This window comes from Lepisosteus oculatus, unplaced genomic scaffold (genome assembly GCF_040954835.1).
Source record: "Lepisosteus oculatus isolate fLepOcu1 unplaced genomic scaffold, fLepOcu1.hap2 HAP2_SCAFFOLD_93, whole genome shotgun sequence".
Classification (NCBI taxonomy): domain Eukaryota; kingdom Metazoa; phylum Chordata; class Actinopteri; order Semionotiformes; family Lepisosteidae; genus Lepisosteus; species Lepisosteus oculatus.
The window spans coordinates 525,852-538,205 of record NW_027168429.1 but is presented as its reverse complement, the minus strand read 5'-3'; the positions used below and the strand labels follow the sequence as shown (position 1 = coordinate 538,205).

At 45.4% G+C, this 12,354-nt stretch overlaps 2 non-coding genes across 2 annotated transcripts; one reads left to right on the top strand and one right to left on the bottom strand.

Annotated features, from left to right (window-relative positions):
* Positions 1-277: 277 nt before the first annotated feature.
* LOC138236667 (U4 spliceosomal RNA) lies at positions 278-419 on the bottom strand. The gene has a single exon (XR_011188740.1). It is a non-coding gene; the product is annotated as a U4 spliceosomal RNA (small nuclear RNA).
* Positions 420-2,665: 2,246 nt separating this feature from the next.
* On the top strand, positions 2,666-2,737 carry trnag-ucc (transfer RNA glycine (anticodon UCC)). The gene has a single exon. It is a non-coding gene; the product is annotated as a tRNA-Gly (tRNA).
* Positions 2,738-12,354: the final 9,617 nt, after the last annotated feature.

Below are 12,354 nucleotides of genomic sequence, written 5' to 3'. Positions count from 1 at the left end.
ATACTCCTAGTTGCGGCACACACGATACATACAGTAAAAAGCCTCAGGCACTGTGTTAGATGTGTTTTCGACGTTATATATGCGTTTGTTAATGTCGTCAATTTTACGGTTGCAATTCGACGTTGATTATACTTCGAGGCGACGTATATATACGTATAGCCGTAATTTCGCCGTAAATATACGTATATTCGACGAATCAATGCCCACTGGGAACAAGCTCGCTTCTTTCTACCATGATGTCACCATGACCAAATCTGTCTTTAAACACCTTGCTCAGTCTCTAACGAGACTGTCAAGAATTGCTTTCGCCGATTGTATTGCAAACCGGCGGAAGCGGGGTATTGGGAAAAGTTTTCAACTAGCAATAATCCCGCCTCGGCTAAACCTCACAGGCTACGATACTGCCACTGCGCAAAGCTGACGGTTGCCAGGCAACCGCGGGGATCCTATGGAAATCGTTATCAATCGTCTCATGGCATGTCGTTGCTGTAACGCTTCATATTTGTCGTCTTCTTCTAGCTTGAGGTTTTGAAGAATTTCATGACAGACAAGGGCTCCGTTGGGAACAAAGAAACCCGTTGATTCTTTTCAGCAGCAGAAATACAACCCTTTAAATACAAGATGACAGAACAATGACGAAGGGCATGCCGGGAGGAACTCATGCACTACAGAGGAAAGGGGGCGGGCACGTACAGTTCACATTCAAGCCACAAGTACTCTTCTCGGATGTTGCACAAACAAATCCTAACGTCTTGAAAGCATTGCGGCATGTTTGTGTCCCACTTCCCGTGGCTGCAGGATGACTGACATGAACGGACAAACACAATCTGTGGCGTTTAGCGTGACATAGTCTTGCAGGCATCGTGCTGTCTCACTGCAATACTATACCGCTGGAGGAAACAGTCCATCTGGCCATGAAACTGATTTGAACGTCTAGCTACAGCAACTAACAATATCATGATTTATTCAGGATGTGTGGAATCAGCACGTCCCGGAGACAGCTTCCGAAATCGTGAGCATTCTCTGGTGGTAGGGGCGTTCAAGATGGCGCTCAGGTGGGAGGTAAAGTTTAGTGGTTGAGGATTTTTTTTGAGTTTTTCATGACCTGAATGTTAATTTTTGCTTTTTTTGACTACAGAAAAATAAGGACTTAACACTACTTGTTTAAACTTCAGTTATAATTGAAAGAAAAAAAAACGATTTTTTTTAGGTTTAAGAATTTCGATATGAGTAACACTGGGAAAAGAAAAGAGAGTGCTGGGTCTTCGAAGGAGAAGTCTAAGAAACCTCAATCGTATATGTATAGCACTACAAGAAAATTGATGGCAACTAAAGGGAAAAGTGAAGCAGCTGGAGGGGACGTGGAAAGAGTGCTGGAGATGCGCTCGTACGCGAGCGTTCGCAGCCCAAGTGAGACTCAGCTGCCAGAGGAAGAGCCGGAGTCCCTGCCCAGCACACCTGTGAAAACCCCGGCAGCCAAGAGAGGAAGGGGCGACCTGACGCTGGAGGAGCTCCAGACCAACATCTTCAACATGATGGCACAGAGCATGGGTGAGCTGAAGGAAATGATTTGATCTAATACAGTCGCAATCGAAAGTCTTAAAAAGTCCATGGACTGTGTGTTTAAAGAGGTTGAAGACTTAAAGAGTGAAGTAAAAGTTCTTAAACAAGTAAATACCAAACAAGAAAAGCATATTAAAGAACTTGAATTGAAAGTGAACGATGTAGATAGATACCGTCGATGATGGAATTTAAAATTATTTGGAGTTAAAGAGGAACGTGATAAGGACCTTGTTGCAATAGTGAAGGGTATCTGTAAAAGGACCCTGCCGGACCAGGAGGACGTAATATCGGCCATTGACTTTGTTCACAGGCTCGGGAGAGCGAACATGTCTGGGCAAGTGCGCCCCAGATCGATTATAATACAGTTCACCAAGAGGACGGCGAGGGACATGCTGTGGCGAGCGGCGAGGGGGAATGAGTATTTGAATGGGAACAAACTGAGGTTTGCAGAGGACCTGTCTGCCGTGGACAGGAGTACCAGGAACCAGCTGTGGCCCCAGGTTGAAGCTGCCAGAAGAGAGGGGAGGAGAGCCTACTTTGTGGGAGCGAGGGCCTTTGTGGACGGGAAGGAGATTTGCTCCCAGTGACTGCTCAGTTAATGATTATGTTTGGTTATATTTGTTATACCAGTATATACTAGTGTTTCTTTAGTGTTAGTTTGGAATGGTGTAGTTAAGTGTTAAGGACTGTTATAGTTCTGGTTCTTTGAAAAACTCAATAGTTTAGACAGTCTTAGAGTTAGTTATTTGCTTTTGTGTATGTCTTTTTCATGAATGCCAGAGGTACTCGAAATGTTGTTAAAAGAAAAACTGTGTGCTGAGTTTTATTTTTTACAGGAAACGCATGCATGTTGAAACTAAAAGTTATAAATAATTGAGAAATATTAAAGCAAGGAAAATATGATACGTGTAAAATATACAATTTGATCACATAATTACTTAATTACCTCTGGTAGTTAAATGCTTTTTTCTGCTGCGTTTTTTTTCTCTTGTACATGACTCTGATCCTCTTGTTGTATTTGTATTTGTAAATTCTATGTTTAATAAAAAAAAAATTAAAAAAAGCATTCTCTGGTGGTGTCCTGCAGGCTTCCTGTGGGTGTGCGTTGGTGGTATAGTGGTGAGCATAGCTGTCTTCCAAGCAGTTGACCCGGGTTCGATTCCCGGCCAACGCAGTGGCGAATGTTTTCAAATGCTGTCATGAGCCTTGGATTGTGACTAGCAAAGCGAAGCCTTTTGAAAGAGCTAAAGCACTGAAAAACGGAATTGAGGGAGAATCTTACAGGGGATTCTGAGCGGTGTCTGCATACACGCAGTCCGATACGGGTGCTGAAAGCTTGAGCTACTCTCAATGTCATGCTGGCTTTCCCCGGAGTAAATCTGTTAGATTGAAAGAATGCTTCTCGCAGGTTCAAAAAGGGACCCTTGTTAATTGGAGAAATCAATGATTTCGAATGAATTCTGTATGCGTTAAAAGACAGCTATACACAGAAAACATGCAGGACACTGCTCATGATGTTTCCCGAGCCGAAACACAGTGCGTTTTTTCAAGCCATCTGACAAAGCCCGCCCACTGAAAACTGCAGCAGATCGTGTAAAGACGTTCAACTTTGTAACTACTGCACGCACAGGAAGCAGAATAAATTCCTCTTTTCAAACTGTCAAAGGTTTGCTTTACGAACGCCGCAGGACATCGCACAATCTCTTTTGAACAGGGACAAACGATTTCTTATGGGGCGCAGTAAGTACTGTTACTGTCACTGCTCGATACCGACGTTGGCCTACTATACCATGTTCAGCCACTGCTAGAAAATGTACGGCTCTAGCACCAGAGCAAACAACAGGAGGGCCGATGTCGAACAGGCACACGTGTCAGACATGGAGAGCGATGAGAATGGGATTCGAACCCATGCCTGCAGAGCACAATGGATTAGCAGTCCATCACCTTAACCACTCAGCCACCTTGTCGACGAAACTGGGCTGTCCGGACATGGGTTGGCGCGCTCCAGATGATCTTTTTCTTTTTTTCCCCACGTACTCGAGGGTCATTTTCCTGTTCCACATGTGATTTCAACATTTTCCTTGGGAGATGTCAAGCCAGCAAGCCACTGCTGTGGTTCAGTGGCCAGTGTGGAGTTCAGTGGCCCTGTTGTACACAGAAAGCACATTGAGCTCCTTGGACATGAAAAGTTCCAGATAAAAGCCATTTGTCATCCTTTCTCTTGGTGTCGATGTTGCTATTGTATGTAAAGGTGGCAACTTGCTCAGCGAGCAGGCGGAGCACACACCGAATGCAGATGTGTCTGAGTGGTGTGTCCAAGTGGCTGCAAAAGGACAACACTCCCGGGGCGCCGTGGCTTAGTTGGTTAAAGCGCCTGTCTAGTAAACAGGAGATCCCCGCCTATGGCTAGACTTAATTAAATGCAAGTATTCATTTCCTGTCTTTAACGCGACTTGTTTTTCTTAAAATGGATGCAACTTGCAAAACATGAAATACAAGCCTTGCTAATCAGCGCTAGCGGCTGGCAAAAAAAAGGAGTCAGCTATTTTTTTTTCTTTAACCTTAACCCTGCTAACGGAGAAGAGTTAAACGACCGAGTCTATGCAGCTTAAACGGTGCGCAAGTCGGGTTCTTAGCTGAAAGGGTGGTAAATCACGCTCACCCCAGTCCTTAATCTTTTAAAGAGGATACAAAATTGAACCTAGTCGCCACATCACATACATCCTGTTAAATGATAAAAAGGTAACATCTATCCTCGCTCCAGAGTAAATCTCACGTTGAGGGCATCTTTTTTTTCACTTTACCGTGAGTCGGGCTCGGCTGCACAGAGGAGAGAGCAGAGCAATGAGGTCACAGGGACAGGGGAGTCACACGCTGGCGGATTGAATACGCGGAAGATCACTGAGGGATCCACAGTATGTGGACCCTCCGTTCGCCATCAGTCCACACTCCGGACTCTGAATCCTGCCATCCGAGTTAAGATCTCGGCGGAACCTGAGGCGCAGTTCCTTCTTAAAACGTAATCTGGTGAGCATTTCTAGAATCGCACTTGTATAGATGCAGCCTTTAATGTGTTGCTAGGTTAAAATTGATGACTTCTTGTATTTCAGTAGGCAACTGCCCTCTTGATTTTGGATTTAATTTCTTTATTACAGGGGCGCTTTTATGAAGACAGAGTCATGTTCAGGTACTTTGCTTGATGGAGGAAGCTCATTTCGGACTCTGTGATCTGCTCACCTGGAAAGGTCTGCTGTACTACTACAAGAGAGAAGTAGGGTCTGGAAGAAGGGACAATTTTATGATGCTTTGGAAGATAGTTTTTTTTTCTTATACTGAAAATGAAAAGTAGTTGTTTCTATATGGACTCAGTCTTTGGAATTTGTATATTTATACATTTCAGTGAACCCTCAGCCATTCCTTCTGTATTGTAATTCAATTTCTCTTTTGAAATTCCTTCCCCACTTCTAGGACCTGCAGTTGCTGAACTCCACAATGGCTTCTATTGGAAAGTCTGTGACTGAGACCATTATTTATTTAGGAGCAATGAGCAATTCTTATATAAATGCAATAAAATCATTATGCTCAAACTATGAGAGAGAATTTTAAGGATAATTTAAGAAATCAGTCTTAGCTTGTTTCTATACACAGATGGTATTATTTATTTTCAAAGGAAACCCGCGAGGATTCCCCTGGTGTGCAAGATGTGCCTGAATACTTTTGATCAGCTTCCTGCTCACTTCAAGAGGGCGTGTATGAAGCACGCCACGGCAGAAGAGATCAGGTGGCCTCTCAACAGGCGAGGGAGGACATGATGAATCACCTGAAGAATGGGGTCATCGTGGATTACCACAGAATAGAGATCAAAGGACACTTTGTGGGCTTGAAATACAAAGAAAATCATGTTCTATGGGACAAGATAAATACAAAACTTAAGCTTTTATTTTAATTAGATTTATTTATAAAGCATAAGCAATCATTTATTACATTAATATATGTGAAAATAACATTTTAGTATCATACGTTTAGTATATTTAGTCCCTAATGCTGAAAGAAATGATCATAGAACATGACATCTAACCTTACCTGCTGTGTTTTTAATCCCTATTGCTCAATGCACGGTGAAAGCATTGCATACATATGTCTGACAATGAGGAATGGGCCCCTGAGACAGTCATTTGCCTGTTTCACAAATGATCGTATTTTACTAGAGATTCTGTTTGGGATTCAGATGTGCATTCGGACAGCAATCCCTTTCAAGAAATGATACGTTCTGGATGAGGTCAAAGGTTCTGGAACACTGTATCTAGGATGTGTTTGCAGAGACTGTGTGTCTCCTGCTTCAATGCAGTGAGAAATAGATGTGCTCCTGTAATTCATTGGTACATGCCCAGGGCAGTAAGCAGTCTGAGGATTTATTTCCAGACGGCATAGAGCAGTGAAGCAGTGAAGTAGTGCAACACACTGGATCATTATATTATTAGAATCTATTCTACTTAAATTATTACATTATACACAATTTGAGTTCATTTTAAAAAGTAAAAGGTAATGAAAGGAATGCATTTTCGTAAGAAAGATAATACCGATATGCATGTGATAATCTTCCTTATATCATGTAGTGCGTCATTTGGACACTTTGTGGGATTGAAATACAAAGAAAATCATGTTCTATGGTACAAGATAAATACAAAACTTAAGCTTTTATTTTAATTAGATTTGTTTATAAAGCATAAGCAATCATTTATTATATTAATATATGTGTGTAGCGGCGAGGCTTATTAATAAGGCAGAATTAAGTGTTCTGAGCCTTCCCAAATGAGGCCCCATTTCTCTGTTCATCTCTGTGGTGCAGCCACAGAGAGACTATTCATGCAGGGTGATTTAAGGTCCTAGGACAGCTCCCAAAGGGGGATGCACTTAGCTAAGCCTGGCTATCATGATCAATGGTCATCCATTGGCGCCTATCTGTCTAGGGAGTGCCAGTTGGACATCTGGACTGCATTACTAAGTGTCAGGACTAAGTGACTCATATCTCACCTTGATCAATCAATCAGGGACTGGTAGGGCCGAGTAACCCACGTGGGACTCTGATGCCCATGGAACTTTCAGCCAATCAATGAGCTGAAGTTCCTCCAGGTAAAAACAGGCAACACAGAGAGCCTGTGAGATTCAGTAAGATTCAGAAGGGAGGATTCAGAGGATTCTGTGGACAATTCTAAAGGGAATTCAAAGGAGAATTCCAGGGCAGGGCGGCCCAGGAGCAGAAGGCTCCCAAGGGCAGGACATTCTCGCAGCGCGCCTCCTGACCATCCTGAGACTCAGCCCGGACAACCACGGAACGGCCAGTGTGTCCGAGTGCCAGAACTTTCCTTTGTTCTAAGAGTCTAGAGCGGAGGTTGCCAGAGAATAACCAGAGGATCCACCCGAGGTTAGCACCAGCAGCAGGCCTCGTGAACAGGTCGGAACTGTGGACAGCTGAATCACTATTCAGAACTAGCTCTTCATCAGAAACGAACCGGTCCTCTTCCTGACTTGCTGGGACCCACAGTCATCTTTTCTCCTGTGCACAAACTTTGCTAGTTAAAGCCAACACTAACTAGCCGGTCAGTGAGCATCAGCAGCGCAGCGTCGCAAGCCGCACAGCACAGCCTGGCACGGAGCCAGAGAGCGCGGATTGGACAGCAACAGCCTGCAACTGTTTCTTTGTGCCCGCAGGAAGATCTGAATCCCCAAAGATTGGATGAGTATTCAACTTCAATGCATTACAGCTCAAGAATTCAATTGTTATCCCAACCAGTTGATATCAATTTAATTCCTAAGAGTTATGTACTTGTTTGAGTATCTAATGTAGAAGTTATAACCAAGTTCATTAACGAAACGGTCTTAATGAATGATATACTGAACGTATGTCCTCTTGATATGTGTAACACTTCGTAACTGACTGAATATATATCTTTTGTATTCTGATAACCCTCTCGATAAGATCTGTTAGGTTTACATGCATATTTTATGTATTAATAAATGTATCCTCGTGTATTAGTACCTGTGTGTGCGCGTTGTTTGAGTTATGTCGCATGGTTGGATTCTAAAGCCATCAAAAGAATCAACTTTGTGATTTACTGCTACAATTAATAATTGTCTCAGTAAATGCCCAAACCCTACAGAACTGGTGCCTTCAGAGAGCCACTACATTTAATTTTGCTATGGCAACATTACATATTTTGCGTCCCTGAGCCGGTTTTCTTACATTATTTGGCGTCCCTGGGTGGGCGTGGCAAGACTGAAATGAGTCAACCAAGCGGAATAATTCAATATAAAACGCCGCTGGTTTCATACACAACAATATGGTGTGCTGAAAGCCGAAAGAAAAAAAAGTTCCCCTTGCTCTTTAAGCAGTGCTTGATTGTTTTGTGATCTTTTGCGATCTACCGGGTTGATTGCATACTTGATCTTGTGGTTTTCTGTGGTAAAACTGTGATTTCGTACTTAAAAGTAATACTCTTTAAGTTTAACGATGGTTGCTAAAAGGTCTGAATTCGAGTCGCTATTAAGCACTCTCTCTAGCAGCGACAGGTCTGACCACGATCTCTTCCATATCTCCGTCAGCGGAGAAGCTAGAAGGATAAATCTCCATTCTCTGAGAGAGCTAGCGAAGGACATAGAGAGATTTGACCCCGCAGTGTCAGAGAATAATATCGAGAGTTATATTCAGGACCTCAGGTATACCCTGCAGTATCTGCCAAACGCCACAGAACAGGAGAAAGTGTTTCTGGTCAGGAAAACTACCAGCAGAGCTGTACATGAGTGGATGGCTAGGCAGATGAAATAAGTCTGTAATGATTTTGAGAAGCTTTGTCAAGCACTTATTGAAGAATACAGTGCGTTTATTGACCCGACTGCTGCGATAGCCGCCGCTCTTAACATTAAGCACGAGAGAGCAGAGTCCCCTCGCGAATATTACGAGAGACTTAGACGAACTTATTTTGCAGGGCGAAATGATGAGGGTTGCGAAGAGAACACACATTTCAAGGGTTTATTCATTGCGAATCTCCACCCGTCAGTCAGAAAGATGATCTTAATGCATACAGATTCGTGCAGAAAGCCTGGGAGTATGATGTCCAAAGTCGCTCTGAGCAAAAAGCTGTTAAAGTGACTGTGTTTGCCGTCAGAGCCAGCAGGGTTAATTCCCCCCTGCTCGAAGGAGCACAGGCTCCTGAGCTGGCTAAGCCCCGTTCCAAAGCATGCACACAGGACCGCACCCAGCGTCCTAAGTGCCATGAGAACACCGGGGGAGGGAAAGGGCTAGATAAAGCTGAACAAAAGGATTCAGTAGCCGCCCGCCTGGCCAGGCTTGAACAAGCTTTATTAGGACAGGGACAACCGCTCCCCAAGGCTGCCGGAAGCGTGAATGAGCTGATACTCTCCACTGGAGGAGGCGGAGACCCACCCCCTCTCCCTCCCTCAGTCTATCTGATTGAGTGGAAGGGTTCCTGCCTGGATGAATTCAGCCACTCCCAAGTCAGTGCTGACTCCACCCCTGAAGTCACAGAGCAGGCAGTAAAACACAGAGGAAAAGCAAGTAGCTTTTACCTCAAGGCTGCCATGGGAGATGTCTTACACAGTGAGACACTGATTGACACTGAGGTTGAAAGGTGTTTGATGTCACACAGCAAGCTCAAACGGGTTGAAAAAGAAAAGGGCATGCGACTCAGAGAGGAACCTTTGGTGGATCACCAGAAAGGCAAAGTGTGGAAACAGGTCAAGGCTCCTAAGCCTTCTGTACAGAAGGAAAGGGGGGCCAAGAGGCAGACTGTGCTCACACAGTGCCCACCGAACACAGAAGCCTATGTGGAGATTCCTTCTGTTCCCTCTGGACAAGAAATAAAAATATTTCCTTGTTCCCCGGATATACAGGGAAGTCGTGTCCCGGCCAAAGTCCCAACAGCCTCCATGCCACAGGAGCGGTGCTACAAGCAGCCGCCTGATCCACCAGGTAAAGCACACACCTTTTACATCCCTAAAGAGGAGCAGATCTCCCCACCTGGCGATGAAAAGGAGCTTTCCCTGTGCACCCTGGCACCCAAGAGGGGTCAGGAACACCACCCTGCAGTGGTGGAAGGGATCCAGATGGCAGGAGAGCAGGTTGGTGATGTAGCCCTCACCCTTAGCCCTGAGAGGTCCTCTATTAGTGAGGATCTGCTTGAGCAGCTGTCACAGGGCCACCGCCAGGTGCCCCTGGTGCAACATTCACAGGTTAGACAGGAGGCCCAGCTGGACGCTGAGACTACTGCACTGTGGACACACCTGATCCCAGATGCCGATTCCCTCTGCTGTGACCCAGGGAACCTGCAGTCAGGTAACATTATTTCTCACAACTACCAGGTAGTGAGTGAGACTGACCTGATTGTTCCTGCCTCAACGGCAGGGTTGCCAACACACCCAGTCCCCCAGAAGGGACAGGGAATGAAAGCCGAGCCGGTTTTCTTACAGCCACCAGCTCAGTCTGTCAGTCTGAGTCTGACCAACAGTGGTTCAGCCAGACTGGAGCTGGATGGTCAAGTCACCCGCCTGCCAGTGCAGGACATCGCAAAGAGGGGTGTCAGAATCCCCGCCTGCACTGACATGGGCCTGGTGAGTGATAGTAAGTTCAAAGACAGTGAACTAGCTATCCCAGTACTGGGGCAGCTCCCCGAACCCCTAGCACGGGAAGGGGGGAGCGAGCAGGTGTCCTACACCCACGCCCAGCGAACGATTGTAAACATGCCGATAGAGGGATTCCTCAATCAGGAAGTGTGCAGGGTGGACCTGAACAGTGAGAATGGGGTAACAATCCCAGATCACTCAGGTGCTCCAGATGACCACTCAGCCGAGGGTCAGGCATGCTCCACCGCTGCACCGCCCCCTGCAGGGTTCCTAGAGCACAGGCATGAACAAATCGAAAAAGCAGATGCCCTGGAAAAGGAGGAGCAGCATCAGCAGCTGCGTCAGATCTCCCCATATTTCCAGGATGTTGGTGCCCAAGATGCCACAGGGCATACTGAGAAAGACACCATGTACACGCTGCGCCAGCTTAGAAAGGCGACAGTCATTCAGAAGGAGATGACTGGGATCAGCCACCCGAAAAGACTTTTGGGAGGACTGATTGCTGTTGCACGTTTGCTTTTTTCTGGTAGGTTTGTGTGCTACTGGCACTCTCACCCTGACTGCCCCAAGAAGGCAGGGGTCAGAGATGCCGGAGGGTAGTGACAGACTGTATCGACAGCAGCAAAAGTTGGAAAGGGAAAACCCTACAGGCAATTTCCTATGCAACAGGGTTAAACCTTATTCCCCAACCAGTGGACATGATTGTTGGTGTTATACAGTGGGTTTATGCTTGTGTGCAACAGGCCAGAATGTTGACACAAGACCTATTAAGGGAGCTTAGTGTCACTGTAGCCAGTCTAACCACGGCACGATTCCCAACCCACTTGATTCCACTCTTCTCAGTAGAGGAGTATGTGACATTAACCCCATCGCTCATAGCTCACCCAGAAGGCAATCCAAGATTGAATTTGGTTCCAAATCTTGAGATGGGTATGGCTACCAAAGCTATCCATTGGCTGTGTCTAAACGATTCACCAATGAAGGGTGTAAAGCTACTAACGAGCAGAGGGAGGTTAATGAACCCCATGAAGAGCAGGTAGGAAGTAAATGGCTGGTCAGCACACCACATTTAACTGACACTATGACTTGTGACAGGCATGATACAGCTACCACAATGCAGCTACCTAATCAAACAGTTTTCCTGCAAGTTCCTGAGGAGGCCATAGTACAGCATGGTAACTTAACACTGTACGGTCTGGAACCAGACAACATAAGACCAAACTTGAGGTCATGGATGCCTTCAGGTGCCACACTATTGAATTGGATAGAAATCCAAGAAACAGTAAGCCCTGAAGAGGTACAGGTAGTTAGTTTGCTTTAATGGAACAAACCTCCAAACCACCCTAGCAGATACCCAACACAGGTGTTGTGGTTTATCGCGGGGCTGGGAACAGGAACTGGTTACATTTTAACACTGCTGCTGGGAAGCTGGATCATGACTGACAGTGTACTCTGAATGCTGTACTCTTGCATCAAAATGTAATCTGGGTAGCATGAATGAGTCAAAGGTAGCATGTCAAAAGAAAGGAAGTGATTTCTCCCCAAATATCTACTACAGAGGTATCAGATATTGACAGTGAACTTCCTGATGTGTAATTCCTAGACCTAGATAATGTCTCCTACCGTGTTTATACATACTCCAGATGTTATTCATCCTGTTTGTATCCAACACTGGTTCCGGTATGAATTCTCGAGGAGTAATGTGGACATTTAAGATTAATGTTCTAATGGCAAGGGACATCACTTAACTCTGTTTTGTTTTGAAGGCAACAACGCCTCAGGACCTCGTGACCTTCAAAAAGGGGGGATATGTAGCGGCGAGGCTTATTAATAAGGCAGAATTAAGTGTTCTGAGCCTTCCCAAATGAGGCCCCATTTCTCTGTTCATCTCTGTGGTGCAGCCACAGAGAAACTGTTCTGCAGGGTGATTTAAGGTCCTAGGACAGCTCCCAAAGGGGGATGCACTTAGCTAAGCCTGGCTATCATGATCAATGGTCATCCATTGGCGCCTATCTGTCTAGGGAGTGCCAGTTGGACATCTGGACTGCATTACTAAGTGTCAGGACTAAGTGACTCATATCTCACCTTGATCAATCAATCAGGGACTGGTAGGGCCGAGTAACCCACGTGGGACTCTGGTGCCTATGGAAC